The sequence below is a fragment of the Typopeltis vanoorti genome, chromosome 6, assembly GCF_054136105.1.
Source record: "Typopeltis vanoorti isolate ZY-2024b chromosome 6, IOZ_Tvanoo_1.0, whole genome shotgun sequence".
NCBI classification, from domain to species: Eukaryota; Metazoa; Arthropoda; class Arachnida; order Uropygi; family Thelyphonidae; genus Typopeltis; species Typopeltis vanoorti.
This window is the reverse complement of record NC_143554.1, coordinates 159389496-159412064: the sequence shown is the minus strand read 5'-3', so window position 1 is coordinate 159412064 and position 22569 is coordinate 159389496. Positions and strand designations below refer to the sequence as shown.

The 22569-nt window shown below is 36.6% G+C and overlaps 1 protein-coding gene across 5 annotated transcripts in view; it reads right to left on the bottom strand.

Moving 5' to 3' along the window:
* LOC150106162 (oxysterol-binding protein-related protein 8-like) overlaps positions 1 to 22569 on the bottom strand; it is a 387947-nt gene that overhangs the window by 252466 nt on the left and 112912 nt on the right. The window contains exon 1 of one of the 5 annotated variants that reach the window (XM_090394510.1): positions 9026 to 9236. The exons of the other annotated variants lie outside the window; for them this stretch is intronic. The gene's annotated coding sequence lies outside the window, so the exon portion shown is untranslated. Of the gene's footprint in view, positions 1 to 9025; positions 9237 to 22569 lie in introns of those variants that run through there. 5 annotated transcript variants of the gene reach the window in all.

The following is a 22569-nucleotide window of genomic DNA, read 5'->3' as shown; positions in this document are numbered from 1 at the left end:
GTGTTCACGGGGGAGGTTTGCCTACTTGCGGGGTGAAAAACCCCAGATAAACTGAGGAGGGGGACCTGTTGTCCACGCAGTTTTATGTCCGAAAAATATAGCCGAAAAAAAAAACACCGACCACATTGATTGAAAACACCTCACACGTTAAAGAAGATTCGAACCCAGCTCTCCAAACAAAGGGATTGTCTCAACCAACTGAGCTACAGAGGCTTTACTCTTCAAACACTGTTAAAATATTTGCAGTAATTATTCAGCACTCTTCCAATGTTTAACTCGAAACTTATCAAACAAACGTTCCTTCCTTCTTTTCATTAATTTCTTCCTTCCTTCAGTTGTTCTCTTTTGGAACAGTCGCCACTGTTATGTATTTCCTAAAGAATTTAATTTGCAGGTCCTCAAATATAATGTTAACCAGTATCGCTTCAATTTTCTATCCACCCGCAGTGTTGATATACTATGGAGTTGTGTGTTGATGGTAGTGACGTTGTGCAGCTGGAGGATTAAGCAGAGGAAACGGTGAGTTGTGCGGTAGCTGGATAAATAAGCTAGCCTGTCTTCCCCACCACTCTTAACAGAATTCAATCTATTTCTGATGAAGCATTTCGTTGACATTTTCCGAAGAAAAGAAATACTGGAAAAAAAAAAACACTTGAAAAATACGAGTCAAGAGATCGCAATATTAGAAAACGCCTACTCCCCTCTCCCGAAAGCGCCATTCAAGTTGATCATCCTTCAAACTTTCTCCTGAGCATTTTCTAACAACAGAAGTGGAATAAAACGGTTCCATTATGAAGTACAATAATAAGTACGATCATTTAATACACTAAAGCGAAATTTCGCTGTAGTAAATTCTGTCTTCTTTCCATTTTCGATGACGCATTCCATTTAATCCTGTAGCTTGGTATAAGGAAAAACATATCTTCAGGTTAGTATTTCTCAAACTTTTTGAAATTGCGGAACCGTATATAAAAATATTTGTTTTTCGTGCAACCCCTATCAAAATTTTCATTAGAAATTCTCGGAAAGGATTTATAACCATGAACAAAATATTTCAATCAAGAAAACATAATATATAATATTAAATATGTATACAACCCCCACTCTTCCTCGATGAGTGTGATCCCAGCAGAACTAATGTAATAACAACAATAATGAAGTAACATAACTGTTCTAGAAATAAGCCCTTTGAATAAAGATCAGTGTTTCTCCCCATCACTGCAGGATCTTTTCAGAAACGACACCTAATACAAGTTACAAATGTCTGTATGCGTTGGATAATCCCTACAGAATTTCGCAGAACAAAGTTTAAAAAATACTGATTTAGATAATCTTGAAAATTCATCCCTGTGCATGCTAAAGAACCCGATTTCCACACTTCAACGCAACTGACAAAGTCTTGCTGTCGCAAGCAAGACTTTGTCAGGCATTTGACATTTTCTGAACACGCTACCTTAAAATAGAATGGGGGAGAGGCGCTCTTTGGTCAGTCAAAAGCGCTGTTTACCTTAATTTAAAACTTTCAAAAAGCAATTAATGCAACAGAATGAAATAAGTACCTTGCATCTTTATCCGATGTTTAAAAAACTGTACAAAAAAGTACTGAAATCTTGAATCTAATTTGAAACGATTAATCAAGCATCCTTTAACATATGCCTACTAACTCAACAGATGTGGGTTAGATAAGCTAAGTCTTCACCGTGCAAATAATCCGGGAGTAAGCACCGATGTAGGAGATAATTAGCATTAAAAGCGGTCGTAAAAACAAGTCCGCATCCAAGAAAGGGTTTTAGTGAACTTTCTCCGTAAAACTTGAAGCAACATACAATGTAAACAGGTGAAGCAGATAATGACGTTTCTGTTCGCTAAAGATAACCAACCGATTAAAGATAACATAACCACAGCCATTTTGTGTCAGCCTGCAGCAGATTCTATTATGTGACTATACCATATTCGCGTTTTGTCATAGCGGGTTTCTGTCACGTCCTATTGTAGTACCACAGCGGCTTTTAGTCGTCCCATTGTACTCCACTATGAAATGCCTTCATACACACACACATAAAAAGAGAGAGAACCGCAAATTTTATACACGTGGCTAAATAAAAAAATATTGCTATTGAAACTTCTTGCGAACAAAGCTCATCTGAATATTTTAGTAATGAGATACTCCAAAGTTAAAAAAAATACATATTTAAAAAAATCTGCAAGTCGCATGGAATGCCAACTGGGATCAAAGAGTATTCTGATATATTTGCTTTCAGAAACTGGATGCCATATGAATGCAGCCAGGTCATAACTCTGGTATGAAGACATACAATTAGCAAACAACTCACTTCAGGAAAAATAAAATAAAGATATATACAGTATATATAATAAATAAATAAATAAATACAACGTGCTCAGTCTCGAGTGAAACAAAAAGTGATACATTACTTAGAAAGCAACGAAAAGAATGATGAACTTAAATCTATTCATGGGTGATATAAGGATTGTTTTTTCCCCCCTAGTTTTAGTAATTTATTTATATTTATTTTTTACCTAGTTCAGAAATCCTGCTCTAGAGACCAAACATGAAACTTTTTCAAGCCACTTCAAGCCTCCAGTAAGGGATGAGGTGGTCGCAGGAAGTTCATCTCCCACCTAAAGGCAATCACAAACATCCATACCCACGGCCAGATTCGAACCTGCAGCCTGTGGGGTGGAGTGTGGATACGCTAACCACTGGACCGACCAGACTAGCCACACACTTCGATTCACGCAGTGTGTGTTGGCGAAACTAGCAATATAATGGATTTCTGAAATTCGAAAATAAACAGACAACTCTCTTTTACAGTAATTAGTAAAAATAAATTAAGCTTGTTCGATATTTGATTTTGTCAAAAGCTTTTGAGAAATTTATGATCTATAATGCAAAGTACTTAACGTGGCAAACATTTTTTTGGGTCTTTCCCGATCTCAAAAAACGATTCTTGATTTTTTTTTGACAAGTGATAAAAACTATGCTGATGGAGAGAAAAAATTGAGTGAAATAGCGAGAAAAGAGGTTGGCTGCAATTTAGCAGCGGCTGTTTTACTGACATTATTTTTGATAATTCTTGTTTGTGCCGCTATCGTTGATGATGCTATTGTGTTCGTAACCTTTAAAACAATAATGTCATGATGTCACCCTATGGGCTGAACGAAGCAATTATTCAACCGATAGTGGTGTCAGCGGCATTTTGATTTCTTCTCTCTCCTTTGCAACCCTATCGTGAAATCTGGTGACCTGGAGAGCGAAGATACAGAATTGTAATTCCGTCCTTCGTTTTAGTTCAATGAAGGAGGCATTTCCCAACCAAGCAACTATGTTCCAAATGGTCGAGATCTACGAAAAATGCGATTTGTAGTGGTGGACGCACCCCCCCCCCCAATACAATCTTCTCTTCCGTTTTAATCTGACTGGAATAAATTTCTCAGCGGGCATGAATAACGTACAAAAATTAACTAGATTCCCCCTCAAGAACTTAGGGTGAGTCACTGTCACGACTCTTGATATTGGAAATCATAAACCAGCTGATTATGTTGTTCATATAAAATAAACAAAATAATAGGAAGATACGAATCATTAAAAAAAATGTATAAAGAGAGAAACACATAAATGAGAAATAAATGAAGAGTTTAAAGTGTGAAGGGATTTGAAACTTGGATGAACAAAATATTGCAGTGAACGAGAAACATACGACCTCATTACAAGACAAGTAATAAATAGTAATAAAATACAAAAAATAAGAAATCCTGTATAACATTTTATTCCCCGAAGCCACTTTCAAGCCTTAGCCGTTAGTGATAGCTGGTCCGAGGCTATCGGTGATTTCACAGTCATCAGGAGATGAGAATGCAGCACCACTGCTGAGACAGCGGCAAAACTCTGTCGATTTTCATGAATGCGGAATCAAGTTTCCTGGAGAAAACCTTACTTGGCTCTTTAAAGATCGGGTAACTTGGGAATCGGCTGGAAAGGGCGTAGAATGCAACAGCGAATTAGAAAAAGTTCCTATTGTCGGCGATTAGAATCTACCTTATAGTCTTTTCTGGTGGTCTAGCACAATGGAAACGCGCACCATTTTCACGCAGCTACAAGGAAATACTACACAAGAGGAAGAAGTATTCACCATAAAATGATTCACTGTTGCATTTATACAGTGATGACAGAATTCCTTATTACAGCAACTTAAATTCTTGTTGATTGTCATTTGGAAAATTTTATATCGTTCTGAAAAATTTTTGCCAATTTACAAAATGATATGACTTAACAAAGTTCAGAACATATAACAATTTTAATAAAATGCACCCAAGCAGAGCTAGGATGGAGTTTCTATATGCTTCCAGACAAACAAACCAAAATTATTATTATTATGTGACACCTCCAGGAAGTCTAAAGACTCATCGAGAGAGACAGTGTACCAACAGCGCACTATCCCCTTCGATTGATCCCCTTCCAACTACTAACCGCGCTCAAACTTGCTTCGGATAATAACGTTATCTATACTATGGAGAATTATTTATTTCTTTTAATTTATAACATGCAAGATACAAACCTTCTTTAATGATTTTTCATTCACCTCTCGTAATTGCTGTGTGTACTTTTAATATTTTACTAAATATTATTTTAATATTATACTAAACTAAACTTTCGGATATACAGAACTAACCTAATTCTTTCAGGAAACTACCCCATCTGTACAGTGTTGTATAGCGTAATCATCACATAACTGAAAACACTTTGAACCCCTTTTTCAAGTAGCTACTGCAGTGAAAAGAATATATATATATATATATATATAAAATAAAGAAAGAAACTTTAAATATGTAACCTACGCTTAACAGTAAATAAAATACCAAAATCCATAATCACATCACATAAGAATTCGATACCGACCAGTAAGAGGTCCATGAGCTTATCTAGAAAATGAAGTTCTTTTATCGTTGCATGTAACATTACATGCAATGATAAGAAACACTCAATAAGAAACGTTTCTCATGTTATAAACGCAGTTTTCTTATTTTTGACAACTAGAACAAGGAAATTTTCTCAAGGATATTACAAGAGACGCAATCCAATAATGTTGGTTGTGCTTCATATACCTTATGTCATTCCCTCTTGTCTCTCTCCAAGTTATTGAAGCACTGACAGAGTAAGATCCCAAGCATACAAGGAAACAATTGTCTAATTTCAAGTGAATGACTTATCGTTACCACTTTTATCTCCAAGTAAAATAAAACAAACAGAAGTAACAAGAGTGTTGCCTCCAGTTACGAATGATTTTGCCATTCAGGGATTTTTCATTCTGACCAGGCATCCATGTCCTCTTCTAAGCAAACGCTGTATCCCGCATTCAGAATGACCAAATGTCACAATAAAGTTAAACTCTTTTATTTAGGATATGCCTTATATTCAAAATTGTGTGCGACCATTTTGTCCCAGAAGTGAGTGTCAAATACTCTGAAACGCATACTCAATAAAACATGTTTACACAATGAGGGGGGGGGAGTTCCGTTAAGTATGTTTCTGAAATTATTTAAAGCCTTGTTCGCACTGGCTATTTTTAAAAGGTTTAAATGCATTTCTCCAGGCAGGGATGAAAAGCGAATTGCTATTTGAGATACTCGTGACGATGCCGATGAAAATATTGAATAAAAAATTAGAATCTGATAGGAATCAACGGGCATGTGACTGTTAAGATGAACTAAACATCGACAGGAAGGGACCATAAAGTTTATTTAAAACTTTCGTGCAAAAGTGGTTCGAAATTACCTCGCTGAGGACCACAATGCGAAGGACAAAGGAAAAGAATTCTGTCACATTCAGTGAACATGAGGATCTGGGAGAATGGGTTTTGGAAATACTGATGTCGTCTAGCTTCTTTTATTCATAATATTGAAATTTACGAGGATGACTTTCAACGACAACAACAAAAAGATTTCTATGGCTGCAACACACAAAAATGTATTCATACCTGCCGAAAACTACTATCTTGAAGGCAAGTTCGAGAAGGTGCAATGTGAAGTCATTTTTATTTTATGGATATTTATTAGGTTAGTTTCGTTACTTTATAGTGTTGAGCATAAGCAGATGAAATAAAAATAGTACTACACAGTGTTGCATACAGCCTATTAATTTGGTGACCTCCGTAGCGCAGTGGGACACGGGCCCGTCGACTGCAAGACCAGAGGCTCAATTCTCAATATATATGGAAAAATCTAGTCTCTCTCTCTGTGTGTGTGTGTGTGTGTATGTGTGTGTGTGTATATATATATATATATTGTTGAAGAAACACGCTAGTGTAGACGGTGAACCGTGTGGTGTTATGTAAGGGTGGCCTCTAGCTGAGTTTAATATGAAGATGTCATGTAATAGTAATAATATTAAAGCAACAGTCAACGGTATCTGATTTCGGAATACATATAAATAAATGCCTACGGTGGTAAAAGAGAAAAATATTTATCTCATAAGCTCTCGTGTCAAATTTCTAAGCTATTAAGTTTCACATATCTGGCTTTAAATGGATTGATAATATCATTTAACATAATTTAAATTTAACATGGTGTACACTTAATTAGAAATATATAACCGATAAAACAAAATTTAATGATTAAGTTTAAATAATGTATAATTGTTATATTTGTAAATAAGAAAAAATATTCCTGTATAGTGCAAACAACATTTACTTCCGTAGCGCTTCGCTGCCCAAAGAACGACCGTTAAGTTTCGATTCTAGCAACAGACTAGAGGAACTTTTTTGTAACTTTTCTTCGGTCGGTGCCCGAGTTAGTCATCTGTAGCACGGGTAAACAAGTTTTTACACTTCGGGAGTTTTAACTCAGCATCTCAAAAATTCGCCTGCACACAACTCACACCATTACAGACAATAATACGAATGCAGGGCCACGAGATGACAGTAGCTGTTGCTGGACTCTTCGCTGAAATGTTCTGATTTATTGATAGCTTGAGCTCACCATCAATGAAGGCTGGTTGCATAAATTCCAAAGTTAGTTAGGGCTAAAGGGACTCTGCCTACGCTTATTGCCCTTGGGGAAATAAAAGGCGTTAGATAATTTACTGATTTTAGGCTCTGAACATTAATTTTGATTAAAATTAAAAATTTTAATCAAACTCCAAATTTTGACCTTTATAGCATACTCAGGACCGGATTTGAGGAAATACTAAATTTCATCTTCTTTTCGTTCCAGCGACTCTACAGAGACTTCTCAGTACAACCCTTTATTAGTTGAACGTTTTGTATTTCTTGTTTCAAATGCCTTCGTTTCTTGCTAATTTTGCGACTCTTTTTCAAGTCTATTCTATTGCTATGATCATGCCATTATGATCTCTGTTTTTATCGATTTGTGTATTGCTTGTAACGGACATTTTTGATCATTTCACTCCCCCATTTTTTTTATCAAATATTTGTTTATTAATTTTCACGTTTCCATTTCACATATTTCATTTTTTTTATACACGTGTTCGTATACAAGTAATTCGACAATATTTTCGTCGAATTACTGCTTCTTGAAAGATTCTTACTTTTGTTAGAATTTTTGTTTCTTTCTTTGTTATTGTTTACGTGTTATATTTCCATTTGTAAATTGTTATTTCTAGGTAAGTCCATTTTTTTCCCGATTTACCTTTTGATTAGTTGTTTTGAAATCATGATGAAAATATAAAACTGACTATTATACTTATATGTTGTAATTTAAATAATTGTGCGCACAATCCGACGATGTTTTACTTTCATTTCATCCATAATTGTCAAAGAGACTGGCTTTAACAATCTTCCTGTAATTCCTTACAAAAAAATAAATGCATTTTATTATACATTTATTTATTTTTTTACTTTAGTAATTTTGAAATATCACAATTTTTGATATCACAATAGAATCACAATTTGATTCTATCAAAAGTCGTTTCTAAATCAATGAAGAAAATAAATAGGGTTGCTACATTCTACTAATTTGACATTTTAACTGGTGATAATGAAATTAATTGATTTTTTTTCCAAAATACATAAAAAGAAGAATTTTATATAAAAATATATAAAAAGAAGAATAGAATAGCAAGAAAAGCCTTTACTGATATGAAAACTGTTCTAACATCCAGAGACATTAATATAGACACAAGAAAAAGATTAATAAAATGCTATATCTGATCAAGCCTTCACTACAACAGTGAAACTTGGGCTCTAAATAAAGAAGCAGAGAAAAAAATTAGAAGCTTTCGAAATGCGGACCATCAGAAGAATGTTGAAAATACCATGGACATTGAAAATGAAAAACGAAGACATTTTAAAGAAAGCAAAAATGAAAAGGACATTAATGAAAATAATTAAAGAGCGAAAACTTAAATATTTTGGACATCTAACTAGACAAGAAGGCACTCAGAAATTAATATTAGACGGGAAATTGGATGGAAAAAGAGGGAGAGGTAGACCCAGGAGAATGTGGTTTGAAGACATTAAAGACTGGACTGGCTTGAATTATCATAAATGTTCCAAAGCAACAAAAGAAAGAAAAAAAGGTTCCGTAATATGGTTGCCAACCTCCTTCTAGGGGATGACACTTGAAGAATGAAATTAAGATAAAAACTTTTTTTTTTAAATGTAAACTTTAAAAAATTACATCAGTTATACAAACAAAATAACAGTGCTTTGCTTTGGTGATCTTTTAAGTCAGGAGAAAGAACACGGTATTAGTAAAGAGCACGCGTGCATCCTCCTTCCCCTTCCGGCTTTTAGTGTATCCCATTCAACAGATGACGAACGGGTTTCATACGCAACACCAGTCCCAAGCGTAACCACGCGGAAAAAAAAGAAAAAAAGTCGGGGTTGAGGAGCCAGCCATTCAGTTATTCGCAGTTCCTCAGCTTGGTAACTCCATTCTTTTGACATCACACAAGAATTAAAAATCGGACGGGTCATGCCCTTTGTTGGTAGCTCTATAACAAATTCCGCGACACACACCCAACTAAGAAGCACTCGCCAATACTCACCTGCGGGTCACTAGTAGAACCAGGGTTAATCCGAACCGCCAATACCGATGTTCGCGTGCACAGACGACTGCGTTGACTACTGCATCCAACTAGCAAATGACGGATCACTTGTCAAGCGCACGTGAACGATGAAAACACTCGTACGGCGCCAGAGAAACTCTCTCCGGAGCGTGTGGTAAAGGCTCACTCGATACGGGTGGGGGCGGATGTTGCACGCTTTATTTCCGTGGCACCGAATGATACCGCAGGAAGAAAGAAGCTCGCGTCCGATGACTGCGGACGTTCAGGCAGCAACCGAGTGCGACACCAGCAACACGTCATGTATTCTCACCGTCCGGCCAATCAAGTGGGTGCTTCGCACATAAGGTTTCCAGACACCCCCACCAAGCCGGCTGACCTTAATAATCCATGGAAGCATAACGACTTCCTCATAAGAAGTTATTAGGAAAGATAAATGAAACACAGCATCGTCATCTCTCACCAGATGCCTAACCGGGTCCGAAGCGAAACTTCAAAATCTCATAATCTGATCTTATTTATACCTCAAGGAGTACTCGATGCTCAGGAAACTATTTCTGTTTTTAACACCAACCCCCCCCCCATCCTAAAAAGCAAGCTGAAAACGCACCCGGTATTCATAATAATAAAAAATCTAAAATTATCATACATCAATCGCTTAAGAGTTAATTAAGCAAGATTTAGGTTGCTGGATTTGAGATTATCGAAAGAGATTAAGACATTCTTTTTCATAAAAGAATATATATATATATATAAGCAATGTCACTCCCGAACCGATATTTTTCTGCTTCCTGTTGTATTACCATCCACATTTCCTTTAGTGTTTGGGGTTTACAACTGTAAACATGATTTTTCAAGTATCACCATGCAAAAAAATTCAAAGCGGGGAAAATCTTTAGATCTTGGAGGGATCCACTCACTTGGCGGTCTATTCAATGATTAGGAAATTAATTCTAGAGATAATCCAGCAAACTGTTTTTTAATAAAGTGGGGGGGGGGGTGCACCATCTTGTTGAGAAACCAATGCATATTTTCGTACATATTTCTGATATTTGGTACAGCATAACTCTCGACACTTCGTGATAATTTTCGCAATTAACAGTACTACTGAATCAATAAGGTCCAATTATTACTTCGCTAAATAAATTACTTCATTGTGAAAAAAAATAGTGACTACCTGTTATCTTTAAAATTGATAAAGAAGATTTAAACTGTACATGATATTCATGAATATACATTTTTAATCTGTACAAATTTTGAAACACCCTGTAGAATTAAAGCAAAGGCCAACAGAATCGTGTGTTATGTCTATCCCTTAATTACGTTCGAAGTCCTTGGAGAATACGTAGTAAAGACTACGCCACGACACAGCGGTGCTTTATTTTCCGAGGAAGAAAAAAAAAAAAAAAAAAAAAACGCGCGAGGGTCACTTAGAGAGAGAACCAAATATTTTCCTCGGGTAAGAATATCTCTTCATACTTTGGAGGGGGGGGGGAAGAGCTATCAGGTGGTAGATGATCATGGCCTGACGACACACCACCACTTTGCTAACTGAAGGCCTAAATTAGCAGCAGTGCGTTTAATCTCAGGGATTCCATTCTACATTTACCAGCTACACATGCTCACTTCTTACATTCAGTGTGATTGTTATCTTTCATAGACATGCTAAAAGTATTGTGGAGACCAAGAGCTTCCCATTTCACTGTACAACAAAGGTCACACACAAGGCCGTCGCCAGATTAGATCGCGCCCTGAGGCAAATAATTAAATATCACCCCTGATACGACAAAAATATAAGAAAATCTCCAATTACTATTTTGTTTTTATTACAAGAGAAACATTAATGTAAAACGATTACATAATAATATTAATTAAATGTTTGCTCTACGGAGATATCGCACAATTATAGCTTATAATTTAGGTTTAGATGAGCATAAGCTCATCTAAACCTAAATTATAAGCTATGTTCGCCTCTATGGATATAATTGCTAGACCAACCAGTCTTTCTTGGGTCATTGCTGTTCGCCAATAATTTTTAATCAATTTAAGCTTGGAAAAACTTCTTTCCGCACTTGCTACGCTAACAGGAATTGTTGGCGTAGCGACGGCGCCTACCACAATATGGATGAACGAGCGCCCGTGTTAAGCCGCGTTTTGAGGCAGGCTGCCTCTATGCTACACCCTGTCGACGGTACCGGTCACACACCAGAGTGGACATGGGTAGAATCTGACGGATGCATTTTCTATTTTTACGTCGTTCCCACGCACGTAAAGCTATTTGCAAACCTATAGTACATTTTATACCGTGGGTGGGTTAAGAATTTTTATTTTATTTATTTTTTTTTTCAGACAGCGAATAATTCTGCTGCCACTCAGTCTAGAAAAAGTGTATGTGTTCATGTGGGGAACACTATCGAGGGAGTATGTTGAAGAACCAATTTCTTCTCATCGATGTAAACTCATCAATACCAACCATGTACAGAAATCACAAATTAATTACATTGTCGTTGCAGTTATAAAATACACCTAAAACGTTAGCATGTAAATAATGTGCACCACCACTTAAGGCATACAGACCTGACTGCCTATTTTTAATTGGATCTCAAATTGCAATTACAACCACTAAACATCGTGATTGTACTAAACTACATTGTTACAATCGTTAAGGTGGTATACATGGGTGCTACATTCATGCAATCTGATTGTCCATACCAGAGAAAGTTAAATCTAGAATCTTCTCTTTACCTGACTTCCTCTGAATCAATATTTCTTATTAATTTTAACATACATCTGTTCTACCACTCTCCAAATTCTGAAGCCATGATCTCTTCTACTTTTTAGTCATTTCTGCAGTCCAATTATCCAGACAGCGAGATCATTTTCCTTAGTGACTTCAATGACAATTCAAAATGGCTTCCCTTTTCGAATTTCAGCGAACAAGTTAAAAGAAATGAAGTATTTGATGCAAGCAATGATCTAATGAAAATCATCCAAATATTTACCCACCAGAATACTAAATAATCCCTTACGCTCTTTCACAACCCGATCTTTACTTAACCAGTTCTGTTCCCAGTATGCAGGTTCTCTCTCCACTTGGCACTCTCAACAGCATCAAGCGGGATGATCTCTGGGAAATTTCTTAATTCTCATGATCAGACACCATTTCCAATATGCTATTTATTGAAATGCTTTCTGATTAGTTAAATGAATTATTCCTACTGGAATGAAGCTTTCACTTTACACTCCATTCAAAATTCATCTTCACTATACAAATCTGTTTTCCAACAAATGCACCAAAACAAACAAAAAAAAAATTAACATTATTACGAATGACTTAAGAAATTAAAAAAACATTTTCAGTTTATACCAAAGCTCACAATAAATCGAATGTGACTCTGAATGACTCAACTGAAGAAAACGCGCTTGTATAAATGTAAGTCGTGATTTCTATGATTCTTTGTGAAGGTCACTGGGTAAACACTTCTTCTCATCTATATTTCCACACCGCTTAACCAGATGGCATGGGCAACATCACCTAAAGACAAAGCTGACCTCCTAGTATCGTTATTTTCTTCAATTCCTGCACAGTGCAGTTCGTAGAAAATGCAGGCTCAACAAATCAGACATAGCTCTCGCAAAAAGCCATTACTCTATGAATCCTTTTGTTAGAAACAATGCATCATTTTGTTAGAGAGAGAGATAGAATATATGAATAACCTAGTTATCAAAAGAGTATTCTGATTCTACAATTCAATCTTTACACTATTTTATATTCAGCTGGCACATTTCCTACAATATGGAAGTCAACCTATATTCAGCCCATTAAAAGTCTGATATCAAACTATGAAAGTCATTAACAGTCAACACGAGGCCCACCCGTGTGAATTCCATCATCTAGATTAGGGGTAGGTAAAGTAGTCAATATCGACCCCTGGGGGTCGATATTGACTACTTTGTAATGAAGCAAAAGGGTGAAGGAATTATTTTTAAATTGAGAAATTTATTACTGATAACATTTATTTAACAAGATGGGGGTCTAAAAAATTTGCTGACCCCTGATATAGATACACAGCAGATTTCCTAGTTTTCATTACTTACACTTGGAAGGACGCCGTGAAATCGTCAGAAAAAACGTATGCAGTCTTCCCTAAATATTCCCAGTGCATTTAATTAGTCTATTTTCCATCCTTTGTAACTGAATAGTCGAGTACTCCGTGTTGTTCACTAGTCATTGTGGACAGCTTCCTCTCTTCATGTTTCTCCACTAAATGCAGAATGTCCCAAATTCGACTCTTTAAAAGGTCATCAAGCATCCCAAGGTAAATTTTTTTTATAAGAACCAATAATACAAGTCAAAAATAATGAACACCCACAAAAACTCAATACCCTCCTCGCTTTCCTTCAATAATAAGCCGACTCTCAGACAAGATCACAATCATTCTTCGAGTGGTCGTTTATATCCAATATTTCTTAACACAAACCCATTCCATCAATAGTGTCCAAAAATCCTGGTATTCCTTTTCATACAAGGCATTATTTCAGAGAATTCATCCGACTTTATTTTCTTGGAACGGTTTCCTGTGCACCAAAATTCTCTCCAAAAACTTATAATCCATAAGTTTTTGGGGAGAATTTTGGCATCCCAAACTCTCTCTCTCTTGCAAAAAATCTTTCACGCAGCTCATCCATAAGGGCTGCATCCCCTCCCGTTTTTTTTTTTTTTTATCGTCGTTCTTAAATTTTTATATATTTATCTAAAAACCGTTATTTTCTTGTTTGTAATACAATACACTGAATAGTATTTTATATACCGTAATTACTTTTGTAGCAATAGTTGTATTTTGCAATAGTCATTTGTGCTGTGTGGGCTAGAGCTGCATTCAATGCAGACCGCACCAAACCGCTACCTAGTGGAGATAACATAGTGGGGGTGACGCATGATTTACGTGCAGTCTGGGCTGGTAGCATTGCAGCCCCACCACTACAAATTCTTACGAGCCGGCACTGCCTCACATCCACCGTTTCTGCTCTATACACAAGTACTTTCTATGAATACTGAACATTCGTAATTCCTCTATTTCTAGTAACCCTATTAGAATAACATCAGCTGCTCAACATTTATTCACAGGACAAGCGCAAACCCACTGAACCAACTTCTCTCTCATTCCATCTATTTTCTGAAACAGCCTTCCTCCTGCCTACACGTTTTTAGATAATCTCACCAACAAGATTGTAAACTTCAAACACACCAGCACTGGGAGGAGATGTGGGATATTTATTGAAATCGCATACGAGGTCAGTATATTGTTCCTGCCAGTCTTGCCGAATTGATAGCATACCTGTTCTCCAACCAAAGGGTCATGGGTTGGTTCCAATTCTACTGTAGCATGGATACAAAGTCATGTAGCAGATGATTTTCATTGCTCTGTGGAAGACCAAAACGCATTGTTTATTACAAGTTTGAAGTGGCTTCAAAAGTACCATGTTGCATAATGCAGTTTCCAGATTACATAATCTGTAGTACAAACAGGGTACTAATGTCACATGGGGATTTGCCTGCTTTGCTGGAAAACCCTGCGTTTACGTTTTACAGCAAAAATCCCTCCTCCAAGACACTTCAGCTTATCAATGGTTTTTTTCTGATCACACACACACAACAGTAATGTGCTGTTCATTTTGCAACCCCTTCAAATGTGTGACATTCATTATATAATTTAGCGTATAAATGAGGCACTTAATTTCTCACTTTTCGCTTAAAAAATGCAGTTATAAATTTCACTTACTCTTTTCATTAGCCCAATTTAAGTGTGTCAGATTTTCCAATCGCAAAAGTTGTTATATCATCCAATTCCTGATATGTATCTTCTGGGAGCAGGTAGACGATGTTATGACAGTATCACATGGAAAATTTATATCATTATGTACTTCCTCTACACCATTTTGCTCTTCTCACTTAAGCTAAATTAAAAATCCAATTTAGCACTGTTGAACATATAAAAATAAGTAAAAAAAAGAAAGAATGGGGAGGAATCTGAGAAAGTGGATGGAGAGAGAGAAGACCTGCTATGTGTAAATACTGGAAGTCGGCATACATACAGGATGGTGAATCTTGTGCTATACACACACTGTACTGATGAGTATATTTGTAGTTTTTCCCCCCCATTTAGTTACAAGAACAATTTCTTCTCTAGTATAATTTACTTTGAAACCAAGAAAAGAGTCTTTCTATGACGATCTCTGATCAGAGTATTTTAATATGGTGTGAAGGCACCATTTCATTACTTGCATATGGAAAATATGACTTCCATATCCATTTAGCTCTCACTCTCAGTGTATCCAGCTCCTGCTGATGAGATCTCAATAAAGGTTAAAATTAGTCTGTGTAGTGATCCTTCCCATAATAAACAGAAGTGCAATGGCGCATTTTGATGAAGCCATCTTCCTCTATGCTAGTAACCTAGTTATAAATTTGCATAAATGTATAACATTGAAACATGAATTGAAACATGCAAGTTCTTGTCATGTCTAGTGAAGGAAAAGAAGAAAGCATATCAAAAGTTCCTGTCAAATAAGTCAGCTTGTGCTCTTAGAGAATATAGAGACAAATGCAAGAATGCTAAAAACTTTGTAAATATAGCTAAACAAAAGTCTTGGGAGGACTTTGGCAAGAATATAGAAAATAAATATCAAGTAGGTGGCAAAATATTTTGGAGGTTGTTGAAGAAGCTTAGGAATGGAGGAAAGAGTGCTGTAAAAGGAGTTAGAGATGATAAAGGTGACATGAAAAGAGGAAAAAAGATATTCTTGAAGTATGGAGTAATTACTTTGAAAAACTGCTAAATGAAAGAAGCAGTGATGACAGCACAGTGGTAAAAAACACTGACTAGGCATGCAGTCAGGAATACATATCCATACTTGAAGTAGAAAAAGCCATCAAAGGATTGAAATGTGGAAAGGCAGCAGGAGTAGATGATATTCGACCAGAAATGCTGAAGTATGGTGGTATAAGAGTCTTACAGTGGCTGCACTGCATAGTTCAGAAAGCCTGGGCAGAGGGACGAATTCCCGATGATTGGAGTAGAGCTCTCTAGTACCCATATATAAAAAGGGAAATAAAACTGCATGTGAGAATTACAGAGTTATTTCCCTACTGAGTGTTCCTGGCAAAATCTATTCAAGTATACTTGAGAAACGGTTGAGAAGAATTGTGGAAGAAAAGCTTGGTGAAGAACAACCTGAATTCAGGCCAAATAGAGACTGTCAGGATCAGATCTTCACTTTACGACATATAGTCGAGAACGCATGGGAATATAACAAAGATCTGTATTTAAGTTTTGTCGATTTGGAAAAGGCCTATGACAAGGTGCTAAGAGAGAAGCTATTCAATACGCTGCAGTTATATGGTGTCAATGGGGCATTATATCAAGCAATACTTAGTCTTTATTTGAGTTGTAAGTCAGCAGTTAGAATTGAAGGAGGTACAGGAAGATGGTTTAATGTTAAATCTGGTGTGAGACAAGGATGTACATTATCCCCTCTGTTATTCATTATCTATATGGATCACATTATGAAGGAAAGTGGTATTAAACATGATATCAGAATTGGAGATGTTAATGTCAGCTCTTTGCTTTATGCGGACGATGTTATACTTCTAAATAAATTGGCTACAAGTTTGCAAGATTCCCTGACTAAATTGAATAGCTGTTGTAATAGATATGGTATGAAGGTAAGCAATAAAAAGACAAAGACAATGAAAATAGGCAGAATCATTGAAAATGTCAACTGCTTTCTGAACGGAGAACCTGTGGAAGAAGTAAAACATTTCAGCTATTTAGGCATGATTTTTACTGAAGATGGTAAAGTAAATACAGAAATAGACAACAGAATCAGCAAAGTTGGTATGGTGGGAAGTCAATTGAATAAATTCATATGGAATAAGAGAGAAATTAGTCGGAACACTAAATTAGCTGTATACAAGACAGTGTTCAAACCAGTTTTAACTTATGGATCTGAGAGCTGGGTCAGAAGTAAAACACTTGACCAAAGACTAGAGACCACAGATATGAGAGTCCTGAGAAAGATTATCGGCGTGAACAGATGGCATCAATGGCAATATCATATTAAAAACGAGAATATTAGGAAAGAACTTGGCATTGTCAGCATCCAGGAATGCGTTAGCAGAGCTAATCTCAGGTGGTATGGTCACTTAAACAGAATGGGCGAGGAAAGATTAGCAAAACAAGTGTTCTCTGCCAGGTTGGCAGCAAAACGACCCAGAGGAAGACCAAGATATAGGTGGATTGATACGGTACAAAGTGCCTTAGACGATAGAAATATAAGATCTGATAATGTTGGAGTCTTGACAAGTAACAGACTGATTTGGAGGAAAATTGTAGATAGGAAGTTGGTAATGATGTAAATTTTTCATGTTGTGCTATCATATCCTGTACACCCTTGAGGGTACATGGCAGGAATTTGATGATGAAGTTCTTGTCTAGTATTATCTGCTGAGCATGTATACTTCACTTCTGTATGTTTACTCTCTTCCCCTTTTCCAGGTTAGTTGGTATAGGGCTATGGGATTGGTTATCTTCCAGTTTTTTCCCCCTTCAACAAAAAAACATACATAGCATTTTATGGTACCAACACATGTATTAGAATATAATTTTTATACTATGGTGCAGCAAAGTTAAAGGAATGGCGATTTGCGTCGATCAGCGCAACCTCCACGTGGACGCGACTCGATAAAGTAGAAAGACATGTGACTACAAAGGACGGACGAAATAAGCGCAATATCTTCTCAGGACACTGGTAATGTACAGTAAATTCCTTATTCTTGTAACAATTAGTATTGGGGCAAAGAGAGAAGAACAGATTTCTAATCGAAAAGAAAGAGAACTTTTAAGTGACTTTTGTGCTCAGTAACATGTTAATCATATTGGACTAGTAGTCTGAAAGCCTGAGAGTATGCAACACTTAGCTGAATGTGAATTGATCTTTGTTAGCAAGTTTTACTTAGAATTTTGAACTAGTGTTTTATGATGAATGTGTACTTATTTAACCCAGAGATGTAAATAGAGTATTTGATAATTAGAATGTTCTTTATTGTTTAGCTAATGAATTAGAATTTTGATATAACATACTTTTGATGTGTGGAAGTTTATTGTATGTAATTTGATAATTAATAAACATGTTTTTTCTATGTAAGTCTGAGTTTGTCTGAGCATGAGACTGATTTTACCACTAGCTAAAGTTCAAACCTGTGAATAAGGGGAAATTAAAGAAAGTTATAGGCCGTGACTGCAATGTTGAAGTTTCTATAGGCACTTAATACTTTAACAAGATTAGGTAATACTTGAACTGTGGGAAGGTTTCTTTGTAGAAGAATTCTTCTGTACTAGGACTCTGGCTGGCACAGCAATACCAAACAAATTTTGGTATTGCTGAAATCTCTAACCTATCTCTCTGGCCCCAGAGAGAGATAGGTTAGAGATTTCAGGCTTAGTAGGTATGACAGGGTTTAGGATAGAGAAATAACAGAAAAGTGACGCCATAACAATGGCACAGCTGACGTAACAATGAACCAGTTGACATAAAGAATCATTCATAGCAGCTGTAACAATAGAAGTCAACATAACAATGGCGCAGCAGCCAACAGGACGTGTTTGATCCATAAAATTAAGGAATTTGGTCATTCACAGTGAGTTGGTCTTAGTCTCATGCACAGCAATCAGGAAAATTTTGGAAGGGAACTTTGAAAATTGAACTTTGTAAGACAGTGTAAACTAAAAGTACAGGTATATTTCTTCCGTTGAGCTCCAAGTAAGTTGACTCAATGAACAACAGAAACATTGAGAACAATCACATTTAAAAATCTCTCAATCACCTCAGTTTATAAACCGCTAGAAGCATTCTCCTTCCCCAACATCCTCCTCAATAATAATGCATACATGACTAATGTTGTATTAATTGACTTTAACAGCCATAGTATTAACTGGGGTTACACAAAAGTCCAATGACGATAAAGAACTTGTTGAAAAATGGGCTGAAAACCTTTCTCTAAATCTGATACATAATCCAAAATTCCTGCATCTTTCAACAGTGGCAGATGGAAGCGAAGCTATAACCCTGACTTCATATTTGTTAGCTCAAAAATATCCAACATTTGTGTTAAAAAGGTTTTAAATTCCATTCCACATACTCAACATAGACCTATAATGCTTCAATTCAATCCATCCATTATGCCTAACACAGTCCCTTACAGATGAAGATTTAATTTCAAAAAAGCTAACTGGAAGGGTTTCATGGAAGATCTTGACTGCTCCATAGAACCAGTCCCTCCAAACCCTCGAGAGTATCCTGCTCTCGAGGGTTTGGATCATTCATAGCAGGAATTAGAAATTCTATCTATGCTGATGACCTTGCCATAGCTACTCAATCAAAAAAATTTAAGTCCATTGAAACTACTGTTGTGTCGGAAAAGGTGCTGATTCACTTTTAATGAGTCATCCTATTTCCGACCCAACATAAGGTAACGTTAAAAACCATGGATATGGACATGCTTATGCCTCCAGAAGAAAATGTGCATCTTGGTAATGAATTTTTATGAATTCATATGAATTCATAAAAATACTGAGTAAAATCTCCACAAACATCCCCGGAGGATGCCGCATAAACTACATTCCAGGCCTTTCCAGTGACATACAAGCCCAGTGTGCTAATTACTTACAATTTACAACACCTTCTCAGAAGAGACTATCCATGCAGAAGAAAAATTATGCTCTGAGATTGCAGGGGAAAGGTGTTCCTCATGGAAAAAGGAAATAGAAGCGATTGATATGACCCATAGCAGCAGAAAGGCATGGAACTTTATCAACAGAATTAGGAAGAATTTCACTAAGCTATATGAGCATCCACAGGTACAGCTAATCAAATTGCTCACTAGTTGCTGCTGAATGGAAAATTCCCTAAAAAGCACCCAAAAAATTAGAACCCCAAGTGAGGAACAAAATATGATTAACTCAGATTTCACCATCACTGAACTCAATGCTGTCATAAAAGTATTAAAACCTAGAAAATCTGCAGGTCTTGATGATATCTGTAATGAACATATAAAACATTTTGGATCCAGGACTAAAGAGTAGTTATTAAACCTATACAACACTTGCCTCAGAATCCTAAGGATACCAACTATCTGGAGGCATACTAAAGTGGTGGCCTTTCTGAAATCAGGGAAAAAAACTCCAAACCAAAGCAAAAAATTACAGACCTATATCACTACTCAGCAACCTCTTTAAACTCTATGAACGATTAATTTTGAATAGGCTACAACCCCTAATCAAACTCCATCTTATTGCCAAGCAGGCTGGTTTTAGACTAGGCAAATCCCGTACATCACAAATTCTTAACCTCATGCAATATACAGAAAATAGTTATGAGCAAAAACTAGCCACAAGAGCAGTCTTTGTAGACCTAATTGCAACATATGATATCACAAACCATCTCACACTCCGAAATAAAATATATAGAATAACTAGAGCCTATCGCCTTGTCCTCCTGATCCAATCACTCTTGGAAAACAGACACTTTTTTGTGGACCTAAGGGGTAGGAAGAACTGCTGGCATCTCCCCAAAAACGGTGCCTCCCCAGGGAAATGTGTTATCACCATTACTTTTCAACACCTACATCAATGATCTCCCCATCTATCCAGGAATTAGAAATTCTATCTATGCTGATGACCTTGCCATAGCTACTCAATCAAAAAATTTTAAGTCCATTGAAACTACTGTTGTGTCGGAAAAGGTGCTGATTCACTTTTAATGAGTCATCCTATTTCCGACCCAACATAAGGTAACGTTAAAAACCATGGATATGGACATGCTTATGCCTCCAGAAGAAAATGTGCATCTTGGTAATTCAGAACTATGTCTAACCATTTTTCTAGTAGATATTAAGTGAATTTTGAGAAACCCATAACTTAAATAGATAATGTTTGTGGATTATTTAACAAAGGAAAAATTTGTATAAATGCTGAAAGATGTATACATGATGATATATGTATTGAGCCGTGTCAAAAAACAGTTCGGAGTTGCGGTGACCAATCGGCCGCCGCTATGTGCATGACATAGTCACCAAGAGAGGGTGCTCACATTGACTATATAGGTTTCGGCGTGTAATTCAATCGCTCTCTTAATTTTCTGTGCCTGGTTCCTGATCCAAGTGCTGGATAGCTGTGAAGCTTGCTGCCGTACCCAGCAACATTCTCCCGTTGCTGCGCGTGCCATATCGACCATAGCCACAACTGAGGAATGCGGCCAGAGTTCCAGAAAAGAGCCATTGGCTAGTCATGCCAACGTATAAATCAACGAAGAGATAATCTTTTCAAAAAGAATAGAAGTATGTTGCAGATGCCATAAGAAATATACGGTGAGGAAACCTGGAAGTCTAATTAAGGAAGTCCCGACAACTACCAGAAAAGCAAGAACGGTAAGGTGCAAGTTTTTGTATTAAAATTGAATAATAACCAAAGAGGGTATAGGAACTCCATATAGTCAACTTCCATTTTGTATCTAAAGAACTGTTTCTTTTGGACATTTCTGTCTACGTCTAAAGAGCAAGTGACCCCCTAAGCTTAAGCTGAGCTGGGAACCAAGATTTCGAACTGTTTATGTTAGAAGAAACATTTATATCATTGTGTTAAATTTAAGTTTGAATATTAACTGAATTTTGGGGGAGGATAAAGCCCGAACATAAGAGAGAATATTGGCCCATGTGAAATTTGCAAGACGGAGAACCTCTGATATGCTCCATACTAGGATTGTAGAATGTATCTATGTATATGTGTTATTCCTATATATGGGAACTGAGCAACTCTGTAAGAATTAACCGAGCCTGAACGTAGTTACACACAGAAGAGTATGAGATTGCTAGTATAAGATTTTAGAGTAAACCTTTTGGATACATTAGCTAGAAAGGGGGGGAGTTCAGGCTCTTTAGAATTGGAATTTCTAACTAAAGTGTATATATGTATTTGTCTAAATAAATGTACTTCTTTAATTCAAACCTCATGAGTCTGTCATTGTTCTGAGAATTGAGTTACCACTTGTTAATTTTTGGACCATGCATAAGTAATAGGGGAATTCGATCACACTCTTTTATATAACACACAAACACAGAAAAAACAAAGGCAAAAAGTGAATGCAAGAAAAAATATACTAAGAAAGTATGGCAGCATCTGGACCATACCTGGCAGGCATATTCAACAGAAGAATAACAAAGCAGAAGATACCTGCCGGTATGGTTCAGATCCTACCATGCTGAAAAACTTGACCCAGCATTGAATGAAAGCTGCCACTTAATTACAGGATGCCTGAAACCAACACCACTAAGAGACCTGTATACTTTGGCTGATATTGCACCCCCCCCCTTCAAATTCAAAGATCTGCATTCTCAGCTGACAAAAAAGCAGATGAATGCCACCCACTATTCGGCCAGATAACAGTGCCCCAAAGACTAAGTAAGATCC